Source organism: Leopardus geoffroyi, chromosome B2 (genome assembly GCF_018350155.1).
Source record: "Leopardus geoffroyi isolate Oge1 chromosome B2, O.geoffroyi_Oge1_pat1.0, whole genome shotgun sequence".
NCBI lineage: Eukaryota > Metazoa > Chordata > Mammalia > Carnivora > Felidae > Leopardus > Leopardus geoffroyi.
The window spans coordinates 148,451,821-148,477,360 of record NC_059332.1 but is presented as its reverse complement, the minus strand read 5'-3'; positions in this window follow the sequence as shown (position 1 = coordinate 148,477,360).

Below are 25,540 nucleotides of genomic sequence, written 5' to 3'. Positions count from 1 at the left end.
GATTTGGTCCCATATTCTAATTTGCTTTACATTCATTCGTAAATGTAACAATAAATTCTAAAGAGGAACATTTTTGCAAGACTAAACTATAATTTTTCATAGTCTCCATTTATTGTTATTGTAGAGACCAGATCTAAAATTACCGCTTTATCATCTGAGTTTGCTCGGCTTTAGTGCTCAGTTCAGCCTTCTGGTTATTATATTTAAATGAGTATTATGTTTTATGTTCAAATATGTATAAATCTCTTGAATCTAATTCTTATAAATGTGAATTACTGGGGCGCCTGGGTGGCTCAGATGGTTAAGCATCCAACTCTTGATTCTGGCTCAGGTCATGATCTCGTGGTTCGTGGGTTCGAGCCCTGCATCGGTTCCATCAGCACAGAGCCTGCTTGGGATTCTGTCTCCCTCTCTCTCTGCCCCTCCCCTACTCATGCTCTGTCTCTCTCTCTCAAAATAAATAAACATTAAAAAAAAAATACTGTCTCTCTCTTTCTCTCTCTCTCTGCCCCTCCCGCCCCCCCCCCAATAAAGTGTGAATGACCTCAAGAACTGTTGAAGCTGTTCCAGTGACGTGCCATTTCTCCCGTGCTTTCTGCTTGCAAAGTTTAATAGGAGAATTTTAATCCCGAGATGGGTTACCAGATTCTGCTCTCAGGTGCATTGTAGATTTGCTCTCGTCTTTCTTGCCAGGAACAGTGAGTCAGGGCACTCGGAGACTGTCCTGAGCGGACAGCAGTCATTGGGTAAAGGGCACCCAATGAAAGGAGGGATGTTCTTGTGCAGGTGGGCTTTTTCTTGCAGCTTCCGGAGCCCCACGGGGGCAGGACCAAGAGGGGCCCTGAGAAACCAGGCGGACCCAGGCCTGGGCGCAGGGAGGAGCCCTCCCCGCAGGACGCTGCCCTGCGCCCTTCCCGGCCCTGCCCTGCGGGCTCTCCTCCACCGGCCGGGGGACCGGGCCTCACGGGAGCCACGCTGGCAGGTCTCAAGGAGCCTTCTTCGTCTTGCAGCTTTCCTCCCCCCCAGCAAATGTGCCTGGAAAAGGGGTGTCGTGCCATCGCCGGCCACCCGCCTCACTTCTGGTCAAAGGGGCTGCCCCAGGTGTCTGCCAGGTGCTGGCCTGCCACCGTTCTCACTAACGTGGGCGAGCCTTCCTGCTTAGCACCCTGTTCGTCCTATGTCACTGCCCCCTTCACAAGCACCCCTTGCCCCAGGCCTCCCCACATGGTCTGCAGTTGACAGGGACGGTTTCCCAGCCTAGAACAGCCTGGCCTTTCTTCCGGTTGCATTAAGTAGGATTCAGAGCTAAGACCAGCTCAGATGTTCACCTTGTCCCGAAGGCGGCCTTTGCTGTCCTTGAGTGGTCCTGTGGCCCCTCCTGTGCATGTATCATCACAGATATGGTAGTTTTCTTTTCTTTTCTTACTTTTATTTTGAGAGAGACAGAGAGAACAGGTGTGAGCGGCAAAGGGGCAGAGAGAGGGAGAGGGAGAGAATCCCAAGCAGGCTCTGCACCCTGAACTCACAAACCCTGGGATCATGACCTGAGCCAAAACCCAGAGTCAGACACTCAACTGACTGAGCCATGCAGACGCCCCTCTTTTTCTTTTTTTTTATAAATGTTTATTCATTTTTGAGAGAGAGAAAGACTGGGGCAGGGGCAGAGAAGGGGAGACAGAGGATCCCAAGCGGGCTAGGATCTATTAGCACAGAGCCTGATGTGAAGCTAGAACTTAGGAACAGTGAGATCGTGACCTGAGCTGAATTGTATGCTTAACCGACTGAGCCACCCAGGCGCCCCTATGGTAATTTTCTGTTGATGAATCAGTGTCCCCCAGAAAGAGGGGCTTGATGCCTGAAGGAAGACACCATAAGTTATATCAGCACCTTCAAAACCTTCATAATGTTTGATGCGTTTTAGTGACTATCTGCGTTGAATCACCTCCTCCCAGAGATGTTGGAATTCTAAGACCCAGAACCTCAGATGTGTGTGACCTTACTTGGACATGAGGTCTTGGCAGAAGTTGAGATCATATCAGAGTAGGTGGGTCCTCACCCATGGCAGCTGGTGTCCCTCTGAATGGGGAATGTGGACACAGAGGCACCCACGGGGAACACCGTGGAAGGTGGAGTTCTGCCACCGACCCGGGAGCCTCCGGCAGCAGGGAGGGCGGCCCGGTTCTGCCTGCTCCTTCAGAGGGAGCACGGCCCTGCCGACGCCCGGATCCCAGGCTCGCAGTTTCCAGAACCAGAAGGCAGTAAGTTTCTGCTGGTGAAGACACCTCGACCGTGGTGCTTTGCTACAGCAGCTGTAGGGAGCAAACACCGTGAGGCCTCCCCGTATGTCTGCTGGGTGACCCGGGGACGAGTGAACGAGCAGGTAACCTTAACCTCAGTAATGAGCTTCACCCCCAATGCCAGGTACACTCAAGGGCCAGGGGAAAGCTGGCTTAGCATTGGGCTATGTCGGGGGATGCAAATCTAGACCACTCTGGCTTCGCATAAATATTGGGCGTGACCTTTGGCATGTGAATTCAGACCTCTCATTTTTAGTTGAGAAAATGATCTTTGAACCAGGTCATCTAGATTTCTTATTGTCCACTCTAACAGGAATTGATCTTGGACTTTTCCGAAATGCAAGCACTCTCCTAAGTGATTGCATATTTAAGATCTATTTCGAGGTAATTATTTGCTTCACTGTATTTTCCATTTCATGTCCTCTCGGTTCATTGAAAATAATTCAAATTTTCCCTCTCTTCGGACAACGCTTCGCTACACATTTTCCTGTACGTTCAATACGTACCGAACTCACGTTCTTGGCAGAAATGACAAAATGTGCTAAAATTCTCTTGAGGTAGTAAAGTGAAACGGCCTCTATTGATTTTTCCAATCTCAAGGACTTTGCCCACAAATAAAATTGGTTTATGCTCTTGTAAAATGGCTGAACGTTTATTAACCTAATTGTTTCAGGAACCTAGCTATTAGCTTATTCTTTCTTAGAGCGTCACCCTTTACATTTGTAGTAAGCCTATCGGGCTATTTCCTTTGTTCATGTGTAAGATTTAGGGCGTGATTTTTTTCATCCCCCTGCCTGGTCTAAATTATACACTTTCAGGCTGCCTTAGCATGTGCAGAAGCATGGCTTTGAGAGCTAAGGTGATTCTCACTGGCCCACGATCCACAAGATTTCAAAGAACTCAAGTGTTTGAGGAGAGCATTCCATCACTGAGGCAGAAGCTGATACGGGTGATCTCTCGGTCCCCGCTGTGTGTCCTGTTGGGAAGGGACAGGGATCTTGGTGTGTTGGAAACTGTGTTAGTGCCTTGACTTCCTCCGGCTTCCTTCTTTCTCTTCCTTTCAAGATGGGAGGTAGTCATAACTCGGGATAACTATTGAGAGAATCAAGTCCCCTGAGCTCCTTGCACTGGAGACCCCAGTGACCACAGCAGTCCCCTTCTGAGGGAATCCCACACCTTCCACGGTGGGCAGATTACCAGACGCCAGCCCTCAATGGGACGGACGCCTGAGTCCTAGGATGATTGCCCAATGGAAGGCATATTGCAGGCCTGCTTGGGCATCTGGGACACCTGGGGAGACCGAGGCTCCGAACGATCCCACCGAGGAGTGTGGAGGTTGGGGAAGTTACTTGCTCGGTCCCATCCTTCCCTGGTTCAAGGTTGCTCCTGAGTGTGGCTCACCAGGCCGGCGCCCCTGCACGAGCCAGCAGGCGTCCATGGCCAAAGAAAGACCTCCGGAGAGAAGCACTGGGACTCGGGAGTGGAGCGTGGAGACTGCCCACCAGGCTGCGGTGACATCCAGGGTGGGGGGAGGGGCTGTGGGTGGCAGGGACCGTCAGGCTGCGACGGTGAAGAGAGAACGCCCATCAGAAGCAGGACAGAGACGACATGGCGCGTCTGTGCGGACAAGCTGAGCTGAGCTGTGCCACTCGGCCCCTGGGGGCTGAGACTCACTCCGTGCCCCCCCCCCCCCCCCCCCCCCAGGGATACCAGCCTTGCGCGTCCCAGCTCCGGCCTGTGGCATCCCCGTAAGACCTCTCCTGCCAGCGTGATTAGACTTCTCCTCCTCACAGAGCTCTAACCAGAGCGTTTTTATGATGTCATACACTCGCGCATTTATTCCACACACTCGATCGGGTACTGAGTTTCTGCCGGCCAGGCTGGGGAGACGGACGGATACAATCGTCTGGAGTCGCTTACACTGTGCGGAGCTGTTTAAACTGAAACCGATTATCATTCCCGAAAAAGGGGACCGGGAGATGTTAATACACAGAGAAACGTTTTCATACGTGTTTGGAATCTAGATTTGTATATTCACCACCTTGGAAAGGGGCGCATCTGGAGAAAAATGTATCTATTGCTCGAGAGCAGACGCGCAATGCAACTTGATTTTATCTCCTCGGGGCAGCTCAGCTTGGCCTTGTCACCTGCCTGCCGCGGGCTGGGGGCCGGGCGCAGCCTCCCTCCCGGCGTGGTGTGTGCAGGTGCTTGGGGCCTCTTCTGCATCCTGGCGGGTCTGCCCTGAAGCCATCCAAAGCCTGGTGCTTTTCTCTACCCCCCCCCCCCCCACCATGCCCCTGGAAATCCTTAAATTTCAAGGAGAAAGGTGAGTTTCCTCGTGTAGATATAATTATCCCTCTAAAGAAACCTTGTTTCGAGGTCCCACCGGAACCATGCATACTGCAGTTGAAGCGAATTTCCGTTTTTTTTTTCTTAATGTTTCTTTATTTTGTGAGAGAGAGCGAGAGTGAGTCAGGGACGGGCAGAGAGAGAGAGGGAGAGAGAGAACCCCAAGCAGGTTCCATGCTGTCAGTGCAGCTCAAAGGAACTGCGAGATCATGACCTGAGCGAAAATCAAGGACGCGCAGCCGACTCCGCCCCCCAGGGACCCTGTGAATTTCTGTTTGTAACAGTCTCTCTGGATATTAACACCAGACAGCAGTTAGCAATTCTGACACTCTTGCTAACTTTGGAGCCTCTCTCATTTCTGTACATTGCACAGAAAGAATGAGCCTAGAATATGAAGCCAGGTGGCCACACCCCTGTGGGGTGGGGGGGGGGGGGGCGAGGGCAGGCCGCCCCAAAGGGCACTTTGGCACGGATTGTTTTAAATAGAAGTTACTTAGGTCACAGCTGCTCCAAGGACAGTCAGAGCCTCTTCTGTCCCCCTGAGTAGGAAAACAGGAAACAAACCACTCATGAAAAATACCTTCCTTTTACTAAGAAGTCAAAAGACATCCCTATCATCAAAGGTCAAGACTTTCCAGTTGAGAAAGCCGTAGAAACAACCCTTGTTGCCGGTTTTCTAATCTCTTGCCTCAGCCCAAATTCTGTTTAGGATTCCCTACTAGTTAAAGCTCCCAAACACCTGTTTTCCTTAGCCTGTCAATTCCTCACAAATGGGTTGTCTCTCTGCCTAAAATGTATAAAAAATGTTCTGGTCATTTTCTTTTTTTAAAAAATGTTTATTTCTTTTGAGAGAGAGAGAGAGAGAGAGCATGGGCAGGGGAGAGGCAGAGAGAGAGAATCCCACGCAGGCTCCATGCTGCCAGAGGCTCAACGCGGGGCCCGAACTCCCAAACCGTGGGATCGTGACCTGAGCTGAAATCGAGAGTCAGACATTTAACCGACTGAGCCACCTAGGCTCCCCTCTCCTGGTCATTTTCGTTATTGGGCCTCTGTGCGCAGGTTAGTAGAATTTTGGGTTGTTTTTTTTTTTTTTCCCCTGTTAATCTGTCTCCTGGAAATGTGCTTTTACTCCAGCTGGAAGAACTTCAAAGGTAGAGGAGGAGATTTTCCTCCCCCACCCGTGGCTAATAAGGATGCAGCCACACAAGTCACGTGTTGCGGTTTCTGGGTAGATCTCATCTCAGTGGCCGAGCCTCGGTGGCTACGATCCGGAGGTGCCTGTCACTGACGGCCGCCCGGCACCTGCTGATGTTTCCAGCCTGCCCATTCATAGAAGATTTTTCTCTTATTGACTTACTGCACCTTCCTAAGCCTGCCTCGTATTAGAAAACATGAATACTTTGCAATCCATAGAAATACGTTAATTAGACTTTGAACTTAGAGTCGCCATATATGAGCGGCGTCCTGGAGTACTGACCTGCAGATCGTCTGCATCTAGAGTCAGAGACTGAACATCTGAGTCGGCAAAATAGAGACGTGGTGAAAAGCGTTTGTTTCTGGCTATCTCTGCCCCCACCCCCTTGGCTCATCTGCTGTGACAAGAACTCACCAAGAGAGTGATGATAGGGATTGAGTGTCAGGTTCCCTGTTACAAATAGCTCTGCTTCCTTTACCCAAAGTGCAGATCTGGAGTCACAGGACTCTCACCCGCCAAAGCCACCTGGGCACCGTGTTACGCTCAGCCACGGTCATATTTTGCCTGGTTTATGGTGATTGCCTCCTCCTGGCCCCCCGCTTCGCTCTTTGGTCTCCCCCACTTCTGTCCCAGCTCAACAGCCAGAGGGGTCCTTCTAAGACCCAAGGCAAGGACTCCTGTTCACAGGGACGTGTCTCTCTGGCACCCCGGTCCCCCAGGGTGGATTCCAAGGTCCCCAGCCTGGTGCCATCAGGCTCCCACGGGTGCCTCCCACCCATTGTTTTGTGACCCTTCCGACTGTTACCATCCTGGGTCATCCCACCTGGGCTACGCCCCCCTCTGCCTGGCATCCCTCAGGCCCCTCTGTAGGCTGCAACTTTGCTCAACAGTGCCCTGGTAGAGCCTCCCACGACTGCCTCATTCAAAATTACAACTGTCCCCCCTCTGCTAAATTCTTCTCCACCACATATAGGCAATGGAATATCCTAATCAATTTCCTTATTTGTTTTGTTTTTTATGGCCTGTTGCGGTTAGCTTGAATGTCAGCTCCGAGAGTCGCAGGGTGGAGGTTGGTTTTGTCCACCCCACCCACCCAGCCTAAAACAGTGATGGGCATGGCGAATTTGTGAACACTGACCTCGATGCTTTCTTTGCACATTCATTCATTCGGTCCTCCTTCCGCCATTCGAGCAGGTACCGTTCTGATCCTCATCGTGTAGCAAGAAGGTTGAAGCGGGCCCTGCGGAGCCTAATGATGAACCGAGAGACGCGAGTCATGGAGTTTGTAAGCAGGGAAGGGGCCCCGGCTCCAGAGTGTATGTTCTGTTGTTGTTGTTGTTTTTAATCTTTTTTTTTTTTTAATGTTTATTTCTTGAGAAAGAGAGAGCAAGCAGGGAAGGAGCAGACAGAGAGAGAGAGAGAGAGGGAGAGGGAGACAGAGGATCTGATGTGGGCTCTGAGCTGTCAGCCCAGAGCCTGATGCGGGACTCAAACTCACAAACCGTGAGATCATGACCTGAGCGGAAATCGGACACTTAACCGGCTGAGCCACAGAGTGCATGTACTTGAACCTCTGATTGCCACTCAAGATGCAATGGATCCCCACGTAGAGCCCCACTGTCGAGCTCATGCTCCTAATGCTGGGATTTCAGCTTCAGAGCTGGCCTGGCCTGGCCTCCCTTTACTGCTCCGGGTATGTTTCAGTCTCTCCATTGTTGCACATGAACCAGTGGTAGGTTTGCCCCAGATACACAGGTAGTTAGAGATATTTAAAATAAAACACTTGCGTGTTCCCTCTTACACATTTCTTAACCTCCTTCTTCTCGACAGACCTAAGCCGTCACCACCAGGCTCCAAGTCCTGGTCTTCTAGCCTGTCCCCGTTCCTTACTTGTAGGACTTCGTTGTAAGCCTCCTTTACCTGCTTTGCCGTCTGCTTTCGGTTCCGTCCGATTCCATCCCCAAATCCCAGTGTTCTTCTTTCCCAGTTATCCCCAGGAAGAGAGGCTACAATCCCATATGTCCTAGAGTTGAAATTCTTGCCACGGTTGGGAAGGTATCCATAAATCCATTTATGCACGTTAGGGTTTTGTCTAAGTGCAAATATTTGGCTGTAGATGGATGTTGAGTGTGATAGTTGAAGCCTAAATATGCATAAAGTATGAGCACGGTTGATAATAGTTAAAAAACGTCGACTAGACAAAGTCATCACCCTTTAATAGATTTATAAATATGGATTATTTAATTGCATCTGGTGATTGGGCTTCCCCCCAAATTCCATGCTTGTCTCTGTCCCGTTCTTCTGTTTTCATCTTGCAGTGTGACCCGCTCCCTCTACTCACCCTTCCTCTGTAATGCCCGATGTTCTAAAACCTCCCACAAAAGACCACCAGAGTCGTGAGTCAAAGCCAAGCGGCAAGGGTCGTTTATTGCAGGTTCGAACCTGGACCTCTGCGCACTCGTTGCCGGTGACGCAAAGAGGCCTCGATCAGGGTTGGTATAGCGTTTTTATAGACAGGGATAAACAGCATAGGTGAGGTTTCAAATCAAGGACATTTGTTGTTTTCTGACTGGGCATCCTTTATCTGTCTTTCGGCGGGAAGGCTCTGTGTCCTTCGGCGGGAGAGGGAAGGGGGAAGGGGAGGAATGTGTTAAGCAAGCAAGATTACAGAAGCGAAGGACGCCAGTTAGTTTGTGTACAATTACTACAATTACTCATTTCATTACATATCAGACTATATTCATTTAGGAAGGTTTACAACCCATTCTACTACACAGCGGGTTACATCCAGGAAAGGTCTCACAATGCTCATAGCAAACAGCAAGCAAAACAGACTTCTCAGCAATTGTATTTTTTATCAAAAATCCATAATAAGCAGAAAAGAGAACCTAGCTTTAAACTAAGGTAGGGCTGTCATTTGGATTGCTCCTTTCATTCCCCCCTTTTTCTTGTGCCTAAAGAGCCAATCTTGGATCTTTAGTTTTCTATTTGTAATGCCTCGAGCGGTTGGTACTGAGTTCGTAAGACCATTAATTGTACAGCATTGAACCTGTCTTGGACAAAATTAATAATTTTTGTTTATGATGCAGGGGCCGAATGTGAGAGCGAGAAGTAGGATGGCCAGAGTTAGAGCCCCTGCAGTAATGAGTTCTCTTGCTGGTGTCTCCGCACGTATACCCAATCTCTGGGTCGGTAGTGATGCGGCTCAGGAGGGGGCCCGTTCTCATAAATGGCTCTCAATCTGGGCCAAACTTCCTGGTGGGTGTACTGGAGTTCCCTCAGGGAAATAAGAAGCTCATGATCATCAAATTCAGTTAACACATTAGACTATAGGTTGGGAATTATAGGGGGGGGGGCACTCCATACATGATTTCAAAGGGGGTTAATCCAAGTTTGTAAGGGGAGTTCTGCACCCTGAACAGAGCGTAGGGGAGTAAAACTACCCAGTTAGCACCAGTCTCCATGGTCAATTTGGTTAGGGTCTCTTTTAGGGTTCTATTTATTCTTTTTACCTGTCCTGAGCTTTGGGGTTTATATGCACAATGTAGTTTCCAATCGGCCCCAATAAACTACGCTATCCCTTGTATTACCTTTGAAACGAATGCTGGTCCATTGTCTGATCCTATTAGGGTAGGGAATCCGTACCTGGGCATGATGTCTTCTAACATCTTCTTTGCTACTATCTGCGCAGTCTCATGCTTGGTGGGGAAGGCCTCTGTCCATCCTGAAAAGGTATCTATAAACACTAGCAAATATTTATATCTATATTTTTCAGGCTTTACCTCGGCGAAGTCTACTTCCCAATAGGCTCCCGGCCTGGTTCCGCGAGTTCTGGAGCCAGGGTTTTTCCCGTGGTTGGTGGCGTTGGTTGGTTGACAAGCTTTACAGCTAGTAACTATCTGTTCGATTTTTGTCCTAGAGTCTTTGATGGTGATCTTAGCATGTCTTGCATTTTTCTTGTGCCCATGTGAGTGGCTCGGTGCATCTTGGATAAGACTTTATTTCCCATTTCCTCTGGGAGGATTATGCTACAGCTGCTTTCTACCATCCGTTAAGGCACTGAGTCATAGGCAATTTTTGGATCCAGTCTAGGTCTTTTTTTAGTGTAGGTGGGGCTTTCTGGTAAACTAGCTGGACCGGGGTCTGGTAGGGTGGTCATGAAAGCACAGTCCACCTGTAAGGCCACCTGGTCAGCCAGATTATTTCCTCTGGCCACCGGTGTGATCGGTTTTTGGTGGCCTGGGCAATGTATGATGGCTAGTCGTTTAGGCAGCCAGAGTGCCTTTAAAAGAGCCAATATTTCTTCTTTGTTTTTGATGGTTTTCCCCTCTGCAGTTAACAGTCCCCTCTCTCTGTATATAGCTCCATGTATGTGGGCCGTAGCAAAAGCATATCTGCTATCGGTGTACACATTTAGTCTCTTGTCTTTTCCCAAAGTCAGTGTCTTGGTTAAGGCCACAAGTTCAGCCCGTTGGGCAGAGGTGCCAGCTGGCAAAGGCTCTGCCCAAACAGTCTCAGTTTCAGACAAACTGCCCCCCTCAGTTTCAGAAGGTGCCCCCGCGTACCTTTGACCCTGATGTATAAAGCTGCTGCCGTCAGTGAACCAGGTAACTTCGGCGTCTGGCAGCGGATGGTCCTGTAAATCTTCCCGAACTCCATGAACCTGTGTCAATATCTCAGCGCAGTCATGGAGAGGGGTATCTAAGTCCGGGTCTGGTAACAGGGAGGCAGGGATGTAAGATGCCTAAGTCTAGGAGGCGATGGATAAGTGGTGTGATGCCATTTTTGGCCTCCATTGACATCGGGTATTGTCGGACCCGAACTGGATCTGCCCCCGGCTTCAGCCCATGCTTCCGGAAACTGCTGGAGCCAGGGCTCTATGTTTTGACTTTGTGAGGGTGGCCCCTGATGGAGTCGATATTCATCTTTTAATCTGAGGGCCAGTCACTTGGGGGCCCCCTGGCGTAAAATGAATCTGGGCCCCCATTTTAGTGAGTAAGTCTCTTCCCAATAAGGGGCACGGGCTGTCAGGGATGATTAGGAAGGAATGGGTAACCTTCCCATTTCCTAGGTCCACAGTTCTTTGGGTGGTCCAGGGATATTTTTTTATTCTAGTAGCCCCTTGGACCCAGGAAGATTTTTCAGAAATTTTTCCATGGGGTCTGATCAAGACCGAATGTTGTGCCCCTGTGTCGACCAAGAATTGAACTGGGTTCCCCTCCACTTGTAGCGTTACCCTAGGTTCGGGGAGGGGATCCGAACCCCGTCCCCCCTATTCTGCATCTTGAGTGAAGAGGGCGGGTGTGGTTTGTGGCTGCCACGGTTTTTGACCATGATGTGGCTTTTTTTTTTTTGTAATAGGCGCATTGGTCCTTATCTAGGGGCTTGTGTTTATCCAGGGGCTTTTGGACAACAGTAGCCAGGACTTTGGTCATTTTCTCGGTGGCTTTAAGTTGCCTGTCCTCTGGAGTTTCTCTATTATTATAGACACGCTGGGCAATGCGGAGTAAGTCCTGAATCTGTTTTCCCTCCAGGTCTTCTATTTTCTGGAGTCTCTTTTTAATATCAGTGGCTGCTTGATTTACAAAGGCCATTACAACAGCAGCTTGATTTTCGGGGGCCTCAGGGTTCATGGGGGTATACTGTCTGAAGGTTTCCATTAATCTTTTTAAATAAGCGGCAGGGCTCTCTGTCTTACCTTGTATTACTGAATACACTTTTGCCAAATTAGTGGGCTTGCGTGCAGCAGCCCGGAGACCCGCCATTAGAGTCTGGCGATAAATGCGCAGCCGTCCCCTACCTTCTGCCGTGTTGTAGTCCCAGCCATCCTGTGGGGGTCAGGTCAAGGGAAAAGCTGCATTAATGAGATCAAGGTTAGCAGTGGGTTGGCCGTCATCTCCAGGAACCAGCTCTCTTGCCTCCAATTGAATTCGTTCTCGCTCCTCGGTGGTGAACAGGATTCGGAGGAGCTGCTGACAATCGTCCCAGGTGGGTTGGTGAGTAAACATAACGCTGTCTAAGAGGCTTATTAAATCTTTAGGGTTGTCAGAAAATCGGGCATTCTGGGTTTTCCAGTTTTCCTATGGGTAGGGCTATGGGAGGCTCTGCCGGCGCAGCAGGGATAGGGGCAGCTTGCGGAGTGCGAGGAGGAACCTGGTAAGGGGGAGGGTCAAGGAAAGGTAAATCTTGGTTGTCGGGGAGATCAAAGGGTGCAGCTGGAGTTGGCGGCTTGGGAGGGTTTTTTACTAAATCTTGCCACACCAGAATATAGGGAATCTGATCCGAGTGACCTTCTTTCCCTGGTAGGAAAATTTTTGATTTTACTTTAAGGACCACAGGGAGGCAGAAGGTTCCCTCTGTAGGCCAATTAACCCCAAAGGTGGGCCATTCAGAGCGGCAATAGGTAATTAACTTCCTTTTGTGAATGTCTAGGCTTAAGCTGTGTCCTCTAGCTTTTACGTCCCTGAAGTTGGCGAGAAGGAGGGAGAGAGGGGTGCTCTGCGTTTGGCCCATATTATAATTCTGAGGAAGAGGAGAGGAGAAGGGGGGGCGCCGCTGGTCAGGGGGCGGGAAGGAAAGCCGCAGGGAGCTGAGAAAGGAGGAGAGAGAAACAAAGGATGGAATAATTAATTCTGATCAGCCGAGAAAACACTTAATTCCAATAAAACATCCGACCCATGAAAGAAAAACAAGAACTAACAAAAATCTTTCGCAGCGGTTCCAACTTTCTGGTGCCGTCTTGGCCAGCCCAACAGAAAGGGTTATGGCTGGGACAGCGGTAATTACAAGGGCCCAGGGGTGACAATACATTTAGACTGACAAAGAAGCACTCTTTAGACTGACAAAGAAGCACTCTTTAGACTGACAAAGAAGCACTCGCGTACTCGCCCGTCCGCGTCCCTCGCGGGAACTTAGGTGCCTCTTAGCATGGGCGGGCAGGTATAAACCCCCTGCTCGGATCAAAAAGATTTTGACCGCCTTAAGCCGTATGAGGATCACCGCGGAAATCGGGTTAGAGCCCACTCGAATCCCGTAGCTTATGCTGTGGGACTACACATAGGGTAAGTCAGGCGCGTGCCCCTGACTCCCAACAATCATTCCATTCAACAGACAGACACACAGACATACATCACATCAAAATACCGGTAACAATTGGCATGCCTAGATGGTTTTTCTTTTTTAGACGCCTAGAGATATTTTTTTTTAGCACTCTGGAGGTTCATAAAAAAATGAAAGTATTTAGTTCGCAGGCGCGTTGGGCGTAAGCAGCCCACAGAAAAGAATCCAGATGGGCCAAACAGGCCCCCAGATGGACCGAGCAGGTCCCCAGATGGACCGAACAGGTCCCCAGATGGGCCAAGGAGGCCCCCAGATGGACCGAACAGGTCCCCAGATGGGCCAAAGAGGCCCCCAGATGTCAGTGGACGTCTCCAACTTACCCCGGCTGGGTGCCCTATAGCGCGTCCGCCAGGGTCACACCAGCTTCCAGACAGAACCGGTTCTCCAGAGAAGAAGCACAGATCAGAGAGAAAAGGAAGAACGTTAGAGCCGGCTTACTTACCGATCGGAATCAGATACGACCCATTGACCAGAAGTCTGGTGGGCTCGGGGGAGATCTCGGTGGAACCTCCAAATGTAATGCCCGATGTTCTAAAACCTCCCACAAAAGACCACCAGAGTCGTGAGTCAAAGCCAAGCGGCAAGGGTCGTTTATTGCAGGTTCGAACCTGGACCTCTGCGCACTCGTTGCCGGTGACGCAAAGAGGCCTCGATCAGGGTTGGTATAGCGTTTTTATAGACAGGGATAAACAGCATAGGTGAGGTTTCAAATCAAGGACATTTGTTGTTTTCTGACTGGGCATCCTTTATCTGTCTTTCGGCGGGAAGGCTCTGTGTCCTTCGGCGGGAGAGGGAAGGGGGAAGGGGAGGAATGTGTTAAGCAAGCAAGATTACAGAAGCGAAGGACGCCAGTTAGTTTGTGTACAATTACTACAATTACTCATTTCATTACATATCAGACTATATTCATTTAGGAAGGTTTACAACCCATTCTACTACACAGCGGGTTACATCCAGGAAAGGTCTCACAATGCTCATAGCAAACAGCAAGCAAAACAGACTTCTCAGCAATTGTATTTTTTATCAAAAATCCATAATAAGCAGAAAAGAGAACCTAGCTTTAAACTAAGGTAGGGCTGTCATTTGGATTGCTCCTTTCACCTCGTGCTTCTCTCCCCACCCCAGAATATTCATCACCTTCCGACATACTGTGTCATTTACTTACCTCTCTTTTAGTCTCTTTCTGCCAAAGTGTAAGCTCCTTGAAGGCCTTGAAGGTATTTTTCTTTTGTTTTCTTTGTTCACTGATGTATCTCAAATGCCTTGGGAAGTACCTGGCATGTAGTAGGCATTTAGTAATGTTTGATGAATGAATGAATGAATGAGTTGTCAAAAGGTGCATGACCTTTCTTTGCAATAGCGTTGTATTTAAAGTCCTCTTCTAACCCTGTGCAAATCAAATTTTTAGCAAGGATTCTCAGACTTACCAACGATTATTTCTCTAACATGCGGTCTCCAGATTGTGCCAAATGAAAGAACTTTAACTAAGATTTTCTGAGGGGGCACGTTATTTTCCTTTCCCCTCTAGTACAACTTAATTCTAACCCCCTTATGCAAAAGACTGTCATTGGATAAAATACATTGAAAAGTGGGACTCGAGTCTCCTGGTAAAGCTGTTGATGTGAGCAAAAGTTTTGATGAATTAAAAAACATTGTATAGGGGCGCCTGGGTGGCGCAGTCAGTTAAGCGTCCGACTTCAGCTCAGGTCACGATCTCACGGTCCGTGAGTTCGAGCCCCGCGTCAGGCTCTGGGCTGATGGCTCAGAGCCTGGAGCCTGTTTCCGATTCTGTGTCTCCTTCTCTCTCTGCCCCTCCCCCGTTCATGCTCTGTCTCTCTCTGTCCCAAAAATAAAAATAAACGTTGAAAAAAAAAATTAAAAACAAAACAAAACATTGTGTACTCTTTTCAAATTAAAAATAAACTTCCGGCAGAACTTAGATTACTTGAGTCTGGAAATGCAAATGAACACAAATAGGACATGCTTAGATAGTTATGACAGGTTGAATAAGGAAGGGAAACTATGAGATGAAATACAGCGCAGCTCACATAAGACCAGAAGTATTTCAGTTGTTTGACTGCAATTATTCAATTAACTGGATTACGTCTCCAGAGACCCTGTTTCCGAATGACGTCACATTCACAGGTACCAGGGGTTAAGACTGACAGACATCTTTTTTTCCGGGGGAGGGACACAATTCAGCCCACACCAGGGGATTTCCAGGGGGAAGCTGCTGTCACTTGTTTCTTTGGCTGGCTCGCTTAGTGGCGGGGCCTGGGGAGGGGACGTTTCTCTGTGGTCCCTGGTTAGCCTCAGTCCTCAGCAGGTGCTGCGTATCTGGCTGGTGGGTTTTATCCTCCGTGACTCTGGGAGACCTTGTATGGAGTAGATTTTCTTTTCCTCCAGCAACAATGGAAGTTCCCACGGTAGTGGTTTAGGACCCTGGTCCGGGAGTTTCCTTCATTTTTCCCAAGCAGAGAGCTTTCTCTGTTTTACTCTGTCCCCAGGGGCAGTGAGGACATCGAACGTGCACTGGGAATGACTGGGTTCGCACCTCTTACTAGTGGCTTAAAGCTTCATTTTCACAGAAGAGGAGAGTCCAGAAGCCGCCTTGTGCCTTGTCTGCAGTGAACCACCCCTCCTCCGGGCCGCACCAGACCCCAGGCTTTCTCTGTCCTGTCTTTCCGTGAACACCTGAAAGAAGGATGTGAGGCAGCTTCTGTGTGTCTGGCTTCCAGAGGTTCTGTAAACTCAGGCTTGCCCACAAATACCTTTCGGAATTTTTAACTAATCCCAAGGCGTCTAGAACTCTCGACAAGCCTTTTGAGTCATGTGAGAGTCTAAACTATCTAGCACTGCTTTGGAATTACATTTACTTACAGATTTCTAGATTTGTTGCAACTAGGTTGTACTTGTAGGGCGAAGACTCAGTCAACATCAAGCCTCCAGATCCCCTTCCCAAGTTGGTGTAACATCCCCTGGAACTTGAGGGGAGACCCATCCCACGGAAGCAGTCAGGCAAGGGGTCCCAGTTAATAGTTTGGACCAAATTCCTCCTGAAAATCGTACTGTTGAGGCCAGCTTGGAGTTTTGGGGCTTGTGCTTCCGTTATTTGATCACGTCGTCATCCCCGTCCCACCCTGCCCCATGCTGCCTATCCCCGACCCCCAGTTTCATGGTTTTATTCTCATATTAAGTCACTTAAAATGGCTGAAAGTATTTTCTATTTTGCATTCAATTTACACATCATTTTTCACTCAAGACTTTCTATGGAGAAACATCAGTTGAAAACGTACAGAAGCCTTTATAGTGAACGGGTGAAATATTCACCCAGATCTCACTTTCTCTATTCAATATGGCTCGTGATCCATTTGTGGTCACCCGCTGGAGGGTCTAAATAAAATTAGAAAGAAAAAACAAAAATCTCATCTTCCATCCCATTCACATAATAGAAGTAAATATGTGAATGGGATGGAAGATGAGATTTTTGTTTTTTCTTTCTAATTTTATTTATTTTGAGAGAGACAGAGAGACAGAGAGACAGAGAGAGAGAGATTGCACATGCAGGAGAGGGGCAGAGAAGAGGCAGAGAGAGTATCCCAAGCAGGTTCCACACTGTTAGTGCAGAGCCTGACATGGGGCTTGAACTCAGCAACTGTGAGATCATGACCTGGGCTAAAATCAAGAGTCAGATGCTTAACCAACTGAGCCACCCAGATGCCCCAAGAAGAGAGGATTTTTAAAAAGTCTAATATCTATCGCTGTTACTGATAGGTTTGTGAGCTAGATGAAATATTTTACAGGTATTTTTTCCTAAGTAATTGCTTACCTTTGAAAAACAGTGTTATTTTATTTAAGTTGGCTTAAGTGGCATATATAAATGAAATACAGTACAGAGACATATGGGGGAGTAAGGATATTTATTGCTGTTTAATTTTGTCAGGTCAGGAGTTAGCAGAAAGAACTATTAACCTTCAGCTGAAAGAAATATTAAATTTCACTCAGCATCTCATTTTGAAATTCATGTTTTTTTACATCATTAAGTTTATAATAATAACAATAATATTAATGAAATACTTTTATTAAAACTGAAGATCTTTTTATTCCAGAAAAACAGAAGTCTATCCTATAGGAATATCTACAGAATTATTCAAATATTTATTAATTCCCTTCTGTGTGCTACAGGCTGTGATGAATGAGGCTTAGCCCATATCATCTATCGGTTTACCTTCTAATGTAAATGCCAAGGGTTCAAGCTGAATTATTCATTTCCTTCAGTGGATCCAAGGAAGAGTTCTTATGCCATTGTGTATTAACTCTGATAACATTAGTGTCTTTTTAAATAGCATTTAACCTGTTTAAGTGGAAACTTCAGTAGTCACTAGGGTTTTGTTTTGTTTTTTTCCCAACCAGTATGACTTTTGAATTTATTTGGATTGATTGAATTGACTGGTGGTTTGGCTTTGAGAACACACAAAAATCATTTTCAAGCTGATCCTTAGCTAAAAATGTTAGTCATGTAAACTTTCATTTAGAGGTTATTCTCTAGCCCTCTAAAACATCATTGCAGACCACTTTAAAATTTTTTTACCCTGTTCCCAATTGATCTACGGAATACTGGAACGGGTTCAAGGCAAAGTACTAAATTAAGCCCATTGAGCATTTCATTTGTGCCCTTTCTTTAAAGCCATTAGAATATCTGAAAATATTTGCTGTGAAGCCCCTGGTTAGGATATGTTTTGGGACAGCTTTATAGCTGTCACTAATAAGGAATGTAGGACATGTGTTCATTTTTAGGGAAAGACTTTTAGCCTAAAGATGGGAATTTACTCTAGAAGAATCATTGGGAACCCGTGTTCTAGGGTTTCCTCATTCCCTGGTGAACCGGGGGTGCAAAAGACCCTGAATCCAAGTGAAAACATCTAATAATCATGTTTCAAGGGAGGCCAGAGTTTCTTTTATTGTGGAGAGTATGATATCAGTTCTAGCTCTAGTCTAACAAAGGTAGCACAATCTAGAAGTACCCGTTCTGAGGTTGCAAGTGTTATCAGCTGTCTGCCTGGTGTTTTACCCTGTTCCTTTGGCTTGCGGGATTTTTTATTTACTTCATTTCCTGGCCAGGAGAGAGCCCTTTGAATGCTGTTTCTCGGTGTGGTCCACTGACCACCTATACCGGAAACTATTTTTGAGTTTGGGAAAATTCAGATCCCCTGTTCTTAGTCCAAACCCACTAACTCAGAGTCTCCGAGCGGGAGGTCTAGGAGTCCTACATTTCCTCTGCTTCCTGAGTGGGAATATCTATGTCACAATTTGGGACTTCAGCTTCCACATTTTTAAATCCGAGGATGAGGCCTCATGTGACGCAGACACAAGTCAAGGAATGCTGATGGCCACCAGAAACGGAAAGAAACAAAGAACGGACTTTCTCCTAAAGCCACTCTGGGGAACACAGCACTGCCAACACCCTGGGATCAGACTGTGGCTTCCAGAGCTGGGAGAGAAGAACTTCCTGCCATCCTAAAGTATCAAGTTTGTGGCGGTTTATTATGGCAGCCACAGAGCGCTAATACACCATGGTGTTCACTGATGATCAAAAGAGAGCTTCCTGGGAATTCCTAGTTTATCAACTGATGGATTATCTGGGATTAGTTTTACCTTCTTACTACAAAAAGCTAGAAAACAATGAAATAATGAAACAACTGCTTTCAGATACTGGACAGCCAGCGGTCTAGTCCCGTGCTCCCTGAAAGAACAGATGGGGTGAGCCTTGGAGAAGGAGGGAGGTCGCAGTGAATGAACTGACTGAGTAGAGGAGACAGAGACAGTAGGCGGAGGGACAGAAGTGCTGAAATTGACGGGACAGAGTACAGAAGGGTTGGGAGCCTTGCAGAGAACAAGCTCCAGAAACCCGCGTAAGGGATTCTTTGAAGCTTCCCTACATGCTTATCTGTACACGTGTAGTGCAAAACTCCATGAAGCTATGAAATCAACAATAGCTGGGGGCTATAAGGTGAACAGTTCTGAAAGTTTGCCCAGAATAAGGCCAGGAGACATTCAAATTTCACTCAACCAGAATAAGAGGCATTTGATGATGGAAGGGTCACTTCTTACTAGCAGGGCTAAATCATCCTTAGAGGAAAGACTACTTTAGAATTGGTCTTGCATAAACAAAGTTCAAGAAGATTAGCTTGATTACCACTGTCTATGAAAAAAAAAATAATTCAATACTTCTTAAAGGGAGAAAAGACAATCCAAACACTTAACAATATAACATTCAAAATACCCAGCATCTTATAAAAAATTATCAACATGTAAAGAGACAGGAAATGTTCACCTCTGATCAGGAAGAAAATCAGTCACTATAAATAGATCCAGAAATTGCAAGGATCTTAAAACAGCTACTGTAAATATTACAAATATGCTCATGTAATTGAAGGAAAACAAGAATACAATGAGGAAAGAAACCAAACACACAAAAAACCCAAATGTCACTTCTTTTTCTTAAATACACATTTCTTTTTGAGAGAGAGAGAGAGAGAGAGAGAGATGGAGGAGGAGGGACAGAGAGAGAGAGGGGTGCAGAGGATCCAAAGCAGCTCTGTGCTGACAGCAGGGAGCCCAATGTGGGGCTCAAATTCATGAACCATGAGATCAAAGTCAGATGCTCAACTGACTGAGCCACTCAGGCACCCCCAAAATGTCACTTTTTTTAAAGTTTATTTATTTATTTTGAGACAGAGAGACAGAGCATATGAGCAGGGGAGGGGCAGAGAGAAAGAAGGAAAGAGAGAATCCCAAGCAGGCTCCACACTACCAGCATAGAGCCCAATGTGGGGTGTGAACCCATGAACGGTGAGATGATCATGACCTGAGCTGAAGTCAAGAGCAGGATGCTGAACCGACTGAACCACCCAGGAGCCCTGCCCCAAATGTCACTTCTAAAGGTGAAAAATACCATTGCACTGGATGGAACAGCAGCATAGCAGATGAGAGAAAACACAAGTAAACTTGAAGAAGGGAATAGAAAGATTCAAACCGAAGCACACAGAGAATAAAAAAAAAGAGGTTGAAAGAACTTAATAGAACCTCACTGATGTGGGAAAATTCAAGTAGTCTAACTTACATGAAATTGTTGGATCAGAAGAAATAGGAGAAGGGCAGTTATTGAAGAAATAACGGTCAATAGGTGCTCAAATTTGATGAAATGTACAAATACACATCATTGAAGAAGCTAAAATATCCTAAGAAATATTTTTTGTTTACATGTATTTATTTTTGAGAGACAGAGACAGCATGAGCAGGGGAGGAGCAGAGAGAAAGGGAGACACAGAATCAGAAGCAGGCTCCAGGCTCTGAGCTGTCAGCACAGAGCCCGACGTGGGGCTTGAACCCGCAAACCATGAGATCATGACCTGAGCCGAAGTTGGAAGCTTAACTGACTGAGCCACCCAGGCGCTCTGTCCTAAGAAGTATTTTTAAATGGGAACTTCATAATTAAACTGCTTAACCTAAATAATGGAAAGAACATCTAATAAGCAGCTGGAGGGAAAAAAAGACATTATATAGCTCACCAGACATAAGAATTATTACAGACTTCTCAATGGAAACTATGCAACCCTGAAGACAGTGGAACATCTTACAAATGTTGAAGATCATGTGGGGTGGGAGACCCTTGTCAATCTGGCTTCATATTTTTCAAGGGAAGCCTTTTACATAAAAACAAAAGCTGGGAATACTCACTGTCTGCTGGGCTGGACTGCAAGGAATGCTGACAGGCATTCTTTCTGCCCAAGAAAATGACACTAGACAGAAACTTGGATTTATGCAAAAGAATGAGGAACACTAGAATTGGTGACTGTGGTGTAAATAGAAAACACTTTGTTTTTTTTACATTTTTCATCTATTTCAAAGATAATTGATTGTTGAAAGCACAATGACACTGCATTGTGGAGGGTATAGCATATGCAGAAGTTCAAAAACACAAAGCACAAAGAATAGAGAGGAAGCAAAAGGACATTGCCTTAAGTTTTTGCAGGTGTGTGAAGACGTATGACATGAGTTGAAGGTGGGTGGTGATTACATATAGATGCATATTACAAAATCAAGAGCAACTCTAAAACAAAGGCAAAAATAAGAACAAAGACATGGAAAAGGGTAAAATTGGAACAAAGGTCAAGTGGGACAATTATAACAAAAATGTCAGGGTTGTAAATGTAAACCTGACTACATGGATGCATTGCAATAAATGTGAATGGCACAAACATTCCAAATAAAAGGCACATTGAGTAGAACACGAGACTCAACCGAATGCTATGTACTAGCAACCCTCTTTAAATACTTACATGTGGGAAAAAATATTCTATACAAACACTATTAAAAAAACCTGGTATGGTCATATTAATATTGGACAAAGTAGTCTTTAAAACAAGGAACGTTACCAGGCGCAATGGCCAGCACTTCGTAATAATGAAGGTGTTAATTCATCAAGATGATAGAATGATTCCAAATCTTTAAACTAAAATGGCAGAGCACCGGGGTGGCTCAGTCCATTGGACGTCTGACTCTTGATTTGAGCTCAGGTCATGATCTTGTGGTTTGTGGGTTCTAGCCCCACATCAGGCTCTGTGCTGATGGTGTGGAGCCTGCTTGGGATTCTCTCTCTGTCTCTGTGACTTCCCTGCTTGTGTTCTCTCTCTCTCCCTCAAAATAAATAAATAAACTTAAAAAAATAAAATAAAATGGCAATATGCAGACTGGGAGAAAACTACTTGCAGCACATATATTTGACAAAAGACTGATGCTCAGACTATGTAAGGAATTCCAAACATTCAATAATAGGAAGAATTAAATACTGGGTAAAGATTCAAACAGACACTTCATAAGAGATGAATATATACAATTTAAACAATATTTTTATATAATTTTTTTCATCTACTTAAAAGATAATTGATTATTGAAAGCATAATGATACTGGCCCGTGGGGGAATATATATCTGCAATGCACCTACAAAAAGATGTTTTTAGTAACCGGGGCAATGCACGTTGAAACTGCAGCGAGATGTTGAAACGGGATAGATCGGCATCACCTACTGCTGGCCTGGATGTGGTGTGGCAGGTACAGCCATAATTAATCGTTGGAATGTCAGATGATATAACCAGTTGGGGGAAAGGTCAGGCCGCTCCATGTGAAGCTGTCACCCACTTACAATATGATCATGTGGATTTACTCCTAGCCATTTACCCAGAGAAGTGAAAGACACGTGTCCACACAAAGACGTGTGTACAAATGTTCAGATTGATTCATTTATAATTGCCCCAAACTGGGACAACCTTGACATCTACCAGCTAATGAATGGACAAACAAATTGTGGTATACCTGTACAATGATACGGCACTCAGCAACAAAAAGGATTCGATTACTTGTATCTACCTGCAAAGGTGGATAAATTTCAAAATCATGGTGAGCGAAAGAAGTCAGGAAGCAAAAGGAAGTTACTGTATGATTCAGGTTGTTGAAAATTCTAGAGTTGGCACACCATGGGAGAAAAAAGATCGGTGGTTAGGCGGGGATGGGGTGTGGTTGGGCAACATGGCAAGAGGGAAATTTGGGGGGTGAAGGCAATTTTTGTTTATAGTTGTGGTAGTGCCACCTTTGTCAAAACTCATTGAGCTGTATACTCAAAATACGTGCATCGATCAATTTGATTGGCAATGTGAGGTCGTGAACTTTTTCTTGGGAGTTCCAAATAAGTGTTCAGGGAGCGCCATGGGGGTGGGTGAAGTTGGGCCAAGTTGTGGGCTCCTGTCAGCCTCTCTCCTGATTTCAGTTCTCTCTCTCTGGAACATTCCGTATGACGTAGGGACAGTATCATTTCAAGTGGTAACAGATCAAGTGATGTCAATGTTGAGCAGAGTGTTTTTCTTTCTATTTGCCACAAGATGGCAGGGTAACCCGCTTTATAGCATTTAAAAATGCTTCACCCTCGATGCAGAGCTATGTTTAGAAAATTGCTGTGATTCTTTTTTTTTTTTTAAACTAATGATGTGATATATTTTTTTTTCAACGTTTATTTATTTTTTTGGGGACAGAGAGAGACAGAGCATGAACGGGGGAGGGGCAGAGAGAGAGGGAGACACAGAATCGGAAACAGGCTCCAGGCTCTGAGCCATCAGCCCAGAGCCTGACGCGGGGCTCGAACTCACGGACCGCGAGATCGTGACCTGGCTGAAGTCGGGCGCTTAACCGACTGCGCCACCCAGGCGCCCCTAAAATTTCTGTGATTCTAACAATGATCACTGGACATTTTGGATGGCAAACTTCTCTGTGAGGCTGCAGGCTGAGGGAGGGAGCTAACCATTCAGCCAGGGACTCCCGGCCATGCCTTGTCCATTTGAAGAGCTGTGCCCAGAGAGTCTGTCCCACTTACGTTTTTATTCGTCGCCAATGCTAAGCGAATTCCTCGGGAAGCATCAACATAGAGACGGGCAGACCTGAGCACGGCTGGGCGGCACTTAGCGGACTCTTTCGCTTGTTCATAAAGTCAGAATTTTTGCGACGTGGGTAATAATAATTCGACTTGATACAAGGCCTTCGGCAGCCGGGTCAAGAGGCCGAGCGTTGCAATCAAAACTCTATCTTGGAAGGCTTCGATCACTGGCTTGCCGTTGCCAAAGCTCAGTCTTTCACACCTGCTGCCAGCGTGGAGGAGGAGAGGGGAGGGCAGTGGAAGGGAGGGCAGAAGGACTAGAGTAGCACCTTATTCCTTGTCTGGCACAGGGACAGACTCTGTCTTGCCTTCTGCCAGCTCCTGCTGTCCCCACACCAGAAACTATTTCACATGGTGGGAGGTCAGTCATCTCCAGCCCACACGTGAGGGGGCATGAAATATTTAAAGAGAAAATAGCAACAACAATAACACATAACGATAAGCGAGAAATAAGGAAGTGTTTGCAGCCGGGAAATAGGTATTTGACGGTGTGAAATACTGCAATCTTCCGCTAAGAAGTTGTTCTTTATGTCCCTCGGAGTCAAGGACGTTTAAACAACAACAACAACAACACTTCTCAAAACAACACCACAGTGATTTGGAGACAAAAATTCTTCAAGGTTTGTTTTCCCTGGAGATTTTCACAGACCTCCTGAAGCGCCATCATTTACAACTTTGGGGGTAACAAATGAGAAAGGAGTTGACTAAAACAATAGAAAATGAAAAGCAGTACCTTTGCAGTGGAAAGACTAAGTTTTGATGATGCTAATGGAGTGCGTTCCTAACTCCAGGGATGCCTTTCCAGAAGTTAAATGCGCATTTTTATCTTTATTAAGAGAGGATGCCAGGTCCTTGATATGCAGCCTGGATAAAATTGCCTATGAATTACGGAGATAGAATTTTCTTCCGAGGGCGGGGTAAGACAACTAATGTCTGTTGAAAGGTAGGCAGCCAAATATCTTGTTTTTGGAGGACTTAAAAGAAAAGATGTTCTGCCCCTCGGAGGCTGGTCTCTAGAGGGAAAGGGAAGCTGGCTTTGGCTCCCTGAGGTGTGGATTTCCCCGAGCCAGTCTCCCTCTGGCTGGCTTGCACCTTGAGCAATTCTCTGCACGTAACCAGAAAGAGCTGCTTCCAGAGCCATGATCTTGGGCTTGGCGATCTTAGAGTAAGAGTCTCAAGGGCTGGGGGCTTCCTCCCCGAGGAACCACACGGCCAAGCAGGATCACCTGGACGGACGAGTGTTGTGGATGATGCCAAGTCCAAGGTCAACCGCAGGAAGCACCAAGAAGTAGTAGCAGCGATTCTGTGTAAACCTTGTGCAGTAAGAACCCGGATCTCCCCTGCCTGCCCACCCTTGTCTACAACTCCTTTGGACAGAATGAGAGCGTTAGAGCTGCAGTTAGGAAAGCTGAGAAATCGAGTGAAAAAGTTGGGAGAAACATCGGTGTATTGATACCCCAAGGTCACAGAGCGGTCGTGACAATTACAGGGTGTTTGAAAGCTTTCTAGAGTTTTACTCCCACCAGCATATTGTCCCGGACCGGTGTGAATCAGCAGAGGACTTTGTTTGGCCTGAGGGGCCCAGGTGGAGTCATTCGATGGTATGGAACCAGAAGCATCAACCAGAAAGAGAACCTGAACCATAACCGTTAAGACCTCTGAGTTCTAGTTTTTCCTTTTGATTTGTGAAAGAAAAAATTGGTAGTCAATGCCAGAATACTAGTCATGGATGCTTCATAGGTGATTAATTATGCATGCATAATTGTTATGGATATAACTGTGAATTTATATTAGATACACGTCACTGGTCTAATACACACAGTACGGTTATGTGTGCGTATGTATATACACGTATATGCAAATAGCATAGCCTGTCTGTCCATCCATCCGTCTTCACCAGGAGATGTACCTGAAATAGGAAAACACAACCCACTATCATAGTAAACTTCCAGGGAGCACAGACCAGTGGGCAGTAAGCATTTAAACGATGGTTCTCAAGTTGGACAAAGGACTGCTTGGGGACCACATTCCTATCTCCTGGGCTGGCCTCGTGTGGCATCCACACACAAAAGGGCTGGAAATTAGAGAACTGG